Source organism: Erpetoichthys calabaricus, chromosome 17, assembly GCF_900747795.2.
Source record: "Erpetoichthys calabaricus chromosome 17, fErpCal1.3, whole genome shotgun sequence".
In the NCBI taxonomy this organism is placed as follows: Eukaryota; Metazoa; Chordata; class Cladistia; order Polypteriformes; family Polypteridae; genus Erpetoichthys; species Erpetoichthys calabaricus.
In genome coordinates, this window is record NC_041410.2 from 114,001 (window position 1) to 120,000 (window position 6,000).

Sequence of the window (6,000 nt, forward strand, 5' to 3'; positions counted from 1 at the left end):
GGGCTTAGCGGTGAAAGGAGCCATTTGAGGAAGACCTCTGGTGTTGGGCATCTCTGTGCACTCAGGGCCATGTGAGTCGAGTCAACCCATGACAGACACTCAGGACCCTCAGTGCAGGGCCATCTCACCCTCGATGGCCTGGAGCTTCAAGTGACCAGAAAAACAAGAAGGACAAACTGGAGCAGACTGACTTTTTATGGGACTCTGAGGAGGCGCTCATGACCTTCCCAAGATGATGTGGCTTGTAAAGTAAAGCCAAAGGTCAGGCTGGATTGAGGGGTGTAAAGGTGAATTTGTGAATCGAGGGCTGCCATGAACAGACAGGAGGAGGCCCGAAGTGCAGCACAGGCTCATTAGGGCCACTGAGACTTTGTGCTGTGATGCTGCATTGTTCTGGAGATATGGTGACGATAAGATGAAGGTGAAGGACACACCTCGCGAGGACTGACTACAACAGGACAGGTGGCTTTGATTTTTGTCCTTTTCCTGTCAACTTCTCCACAAGTGGTCCCTGTCCATGAAGCGTCTCAACACATTGCAGGTACGCAGGACACTCGATGTCATTTGAGCAGGTCAGTTAGATGCACAGAGAACATGCAGACTCCACCCAGGTATGGGATTTGAACCCCGGACGCGGGACGTGTGAGGCAGACTGCTGTGTCGATAAGTATACTCATATAGCGCCCTTCACTCGATACTGGCACAGAGTGCTCACAGAGATTACAAAAAAGTACAAAGGCTTTGAGGGTCTGCATGTTGAACACATCAGTGTTTTAATCTGAAATTTATGAATACATTCAGCGATTATCGTAATGAGTAAAAGGCCGATAAGCCCGAGGTGTGTGTGTGTGTGTGTTTGTCCACCTTTGTGTCCATCGCTTCCACACCGGCTCATCTTAGCCACCACTCAGTCATTTACCTGTCTGACTTCAGCGGGTGACCACCGTGGCACCTTTCACCCAGTAGTGATGGCCGCCCCGCTGCTGGTCACAAGTCAAATGGACTTTTAATGAGCTGCTTCTGTTTATTCTCAGGTTATCTCTGGCGTGTACCTTTAGGGAAGGTCCTCCTCCTCCTCCTCCTGTCACCATGGAGATGCTGATAGGCGCCCACCTGCCAGTGTATAAAGACAGTGGAGTCGATGAGTCGCCCGACCTTCTGCTCGACCGCCACTTCCTACTGGCCTCACAATGTACCGACTTCTGGGCTGCGCTCTCGTTTGTGTTGTTCTAGGTAAGTCTGACCATCATGCAGAGGCTTGGCTCCTTCACGGTGGTCCTAGTGTGCGTGTGTGTGTGTGTGTGTGTGTGTGTGTGTGTGGTGTGGGTGATACGACAAGTGAGAAGTGACTCATGGGTACCTAACGGGTCAATGGCCTTTCAGCTTGTCCATCACCAGTCAGCCTGAACACATGGAGCCACTTAAGGCCCCCAAGTGATGCACCTGCTCAGGTAACTGCGCCACTGACTCGTCACATGATGGTCATTCTGTCTGTCACATGAGGCATCACTGAAATTCCAAGAGACTCATCCGTCGTCCCCCGGGTCGCATGGTGTCTTGGTATGAAGATAAGCGGGGACATCTGAGCTTGTTGATGTGGGCACGTTACTGTGTGTCGATGAAGCGAATCAGGCCAGCGGATTGTGCTGGGTGGCTGACACCTCAAAGAAAATAAAAGTCTGGGGACCAAAGAACAACATCTTCAGCCACAGGGAACAGGGATGAGTCTGCTCAGATGTCAAACTTCCATCGAGACTCCGAGGTCAGCGCCTCCTCACAGCAGGAATGGCCACCTCAGGACCCTTGTGTTGTCTCCCAGCTGTCCCCAGATGGCAGGCCTCTGTCAGAAAGCGGTCAATGGACAGATTGGCGTAGCGATGCCGTGTGTGACCAATCTGTCCAGATCATGCTGTATTCACCTATACTGACGGGACACAGCCTCATGTCCAAGTGGGTCAGTGCCAGGCCAGCTCACGTCGTCTGTTGTGCCCTTAAGGGTCACCTTCCTGTCTTCCTTCCTCGTCTGTTTGTGCAGCTGAGTAATCGAGCGGCTTTGTTCCTGATGTCTTTCTGCTCAAACTGAGCAAAGATAACCTCAAAAATATAAAAATGTGTAAACAGAGCAGGCAAACACGGAGCTCGTGTGTCTGCCAACCATGGGGACACACTGACCTTTCACTGCCTCTGCCCGCTCTGCTGCCTTCCTGCCCGAGAGCCTGGGTGCAAATCCCTGCCCGCTTGCTGCACCCGTGTCTGGGTGTCCTTGACATCTCTACACCACCTGCTTTGGATGGGCCAGGAGTGGCTCCAGCTCCCTGTGACCCTCTGATATCTAAAGTGGGTTCAGAGAGTACAAGAATGAAGTGAACTTGAGACAGAAGTGTGTGTGACTTCCATCTTTAATTCTTCACGGTGTGAAACATTTAGTGGATCAAGAAAACCGAGAACAAAGTGATGAGAGCCGTGAGGAGGACTACCATCAGCAGTGAGAAGGATGAGATGAGAAGAGGCTGACGCTCCTTTAATAGTGCAAACCGACACGTCTGCTGTAACGCGCCTTCACAGTGTTTGACTTCATATTTACTACGACAGGAGCTGCTGGTGCTTCAATGTCCAGGTCTAGTTACCCACCTTCACTCTCATCACTTAAGTGGTAAAAATGAGTGGGCCTGTGCCTCGTGAGGCGGCGTCCATGAACCCGGGGCTGGCATGCTGTTTGCTTTTCTTCCCATGAACCTACTGCTAGGCCTTGATTGGCCAAACTGGGGTGGGTGGTGGCTTCTGTCAAAGTGATGAACAAAACTGACCATCCTGTAGAAGGACACACTGGCTGGCCAGGGGGTCCCTGATGACCCTCAGATTACGTTAAGGTGGCTTTGACAAGGATAGATGGTTAGATGTGTTATAAATGAGAAATGTTTGGGAAGAAGTACAGAAATAAACTCAGGCAAAGACAAAGGCTAAGCAGTCGGCTTATCAGGAGACAGTTGGGGTCAAGGCCTTGGGCAGAGGACAACCAGAGAGGATCTGAAGGAAGCCCTGAGTAAGTAGACACAGGAGTGGAGCTCCTTTTTCAGGAGTACAAGACCCCTTAATAATGAATTAGTGTGCACTCCGCCACGTAGCCCTGCAGTGTGAATGTTCAGATTAAGCAAAACTTCCATATTCACATTGAGGAAGACTGATGGCAGCACAGTACTTATATGGCCGCCCATTCAAGGGGAGGGCATGGGGGTCAGGCCAATAGACAACTGCCCATCTAATAATGGGTGGCAGGGCATCATCCCATTATGGGAATGGGTGACAGTTTTGGAAGGTGAAGGGTAGGGTGATCAGTTAGCTAAGGTAGGCCTTTTTGGGCTACAATGGGTTCATATTGCAGGGTGGTGTTCTCACCCTTTATGGTGTCACAGAGGAGCACAAGTGGAAGAGCGAGGGGGGCACTGTCAATCACTTAGGTGAGTCTCTGTGACCCACCTGGCACCCAACACTGGAATCAAGTGGCTCAAAATTGGGTCATGACCCAGCGGTTAAGAAACGCTCAAAGGGAACATCCTTTGTAAGGTATAAAAATATACTGGATGTACAAGTAAAATCCCACGTGCATGGTATGCAGTGACCACTAGAGGGCACACTTATTGAATGATGTGTTAGTGGCATGGAAACGTTTGGATGAATATGTTTATAGATAGATAGATAGATAGATAGATAGATAGATAGATAGATAGATACTTTATTAATCCCAATGGGAAATTCACAATGTTTATTGGGTCCTTTCTGTCCTGAGTTTGCTTATCAGCATGCATCATAGTGCCATGACTTGGGAGTTAGGGTTACCTGAACTTGAAACTTCTGTCCCCCTCACCTGAAGAATGAATAAATCAGAGGGACACAAAGGGGTGGTGACATGGCAGCTGGCTGGGCGGGGCTAAAAAGGTTAATAGGGTCCTTATTGTCCTGTGTCCAGTGAAATTCTTCTTTGCATGTGCTAATTGGCATGCCACACCTTGCCACCCTCTGGTGCCATCAATTACCTGACGTCAAAACATTTGCCTTTTCTTAAAACTCTCAGAGCACATTTTTAAAGACAGAGGGATATGTCTGAAAGGCACTATATAATGGACCTGAACCAACTTCATATATTTAAAAATGTCAAGTTTCTTTTGTGTGTTTGTGTCATGGCAGTCCTGACATTTTTTGAGCCTAGACAGAGAGCTGAGAGAGGCAGAGAATTGGCATCCACCATCTGTTACTCGCCCAGTGAGGCCGAAAGAAACTTTTAATGTCCAGTTTTCACAGAGAATGAAAAATCACAAAGTTGGTCAGGAATCCTGACAACTCTTTTGGTGACCCCGAAACTACACGCTGTTTCTGTTTTTTTAATTATGCTGACTTTAATTGTTGTGATATTTTTTGGGTTATTTTGTTTATTTACAGGCGTTGCCATGTTGTGTATCCTGTTGCTAGGAGAGTAAGCAGTGTGTGGGGGGGGGGGGCATGTTCTCAGAGGTCATGACCTCCTGGTAAGGGCACGCTATTTCAAAATGGTGTCTTTTTGCGCACACTTTTTCATCTAAATCTTCAGGTGACAGAAGCCTTTTGTTAAAACTCCTTTTGATTTGTGTTTTCCAGCTTTTGTTTAGTTTTTGACTGTAATCTTTGGCTCTCGTTTTGGTTTTTAGTTGCAATGTAAATGGATCTCCCAGTTTAGACATTCATGTCGGCTTTTTCTCCCAGTCACCCTATAAAACTGTCCTCCCTAGATAGCCTGGCATTCTGGGTGCTCCTCCACAGCAGCACTTCCCGCTAAGCTGACCGTCTGCATGTTCACGTTGAATCACCTCAGATCTGCACAAGTTCACCGTCCGCCTCGTCGAGGCTTCACTTGCTTGTCTTTAACTGGTAACCCTGCACCCCCCTCTCGGATATCACATGACACGCCATGGAGCTGGAACTGACTGGGACTCCTGACCAATAAAAGAGGAGGGAGGTGGGGCTTCTGCTGAAATGCTCAAGCTCATTGGTGCCCACGTTACTGCTGTATGTGACACAACTCGCCACAAACGTTTCATTTTGTGTTTGGGACATTGTGAGCGTACAACTAGATGACTGCCAAGTGGATGACATGCACAAGTCATTCCAGTTTTTCTTTTCCGTGTTGATTTGCTGTTCAGGTTGGGTCCTCATTCAAGCCCCTCGTACCAGGAACTTTGTGTATAAAAGTACAGAATGAAATGTGTTTCCCAGCCATGACAACAAACAACTTGAGACCAGGAAGAGAGCAAACTGACCATTTTTGGATGAAGTACTCACTTAAACAAGAAATCTCAGGCCGTGTCCTGCTGTGGCCCTGTCACTGTGAACTGTGACCTGTCAGGCAGGGACTTGTGGTGCGCAGTGCTGTTTGAAAGTGTCAGGAGCAGCAGGGGGCGCGCATGGCAGAGCCATCTCGGTGAGTCAGGCCACTCAGCTCCAGCATCCAGCTGGCCACAGCATCGGTCAGCTCACCCTCTCCTACCCGGGCAGGCCAGACAGTCAGCAGGCGCTCGGCTTGGGCGAATGTCTTTCTCCTGTTGTCGTTATTTGTGGACTTTTGGCCTCCTTCTTGAATTGAAGTCTGCTGTGCTGCTGATGAGGAGACACACAACCAGAGTAACAAACAGAAGCAGACAAAAGCTGGGGACGAAGTTGAGTACAACTGTGGCTAGTGTTTGTCATGGATATTTGTGCAAACAGTGAAAGATGTAAATGTGTGCACAAGTAACATGAGGAAACTGACAAGAACTAAAGATGAGAGCTGAGGCTGCAGCAAAGGCAGGGCCCCCAGATGAACGTGACCCCATTAAGACCCCATTAAGTGTGACTCAGACTCGGAATTCTACGTCAAGATGGTTACTCCTGAGTCCGACTCGGGGTGACGTGTAACGATCCGCTTTACAGGGCAGTAGTCTGCTGCCATCTGGTGGGTGACAAATAATCAGGACTATTACAGTGCATTTT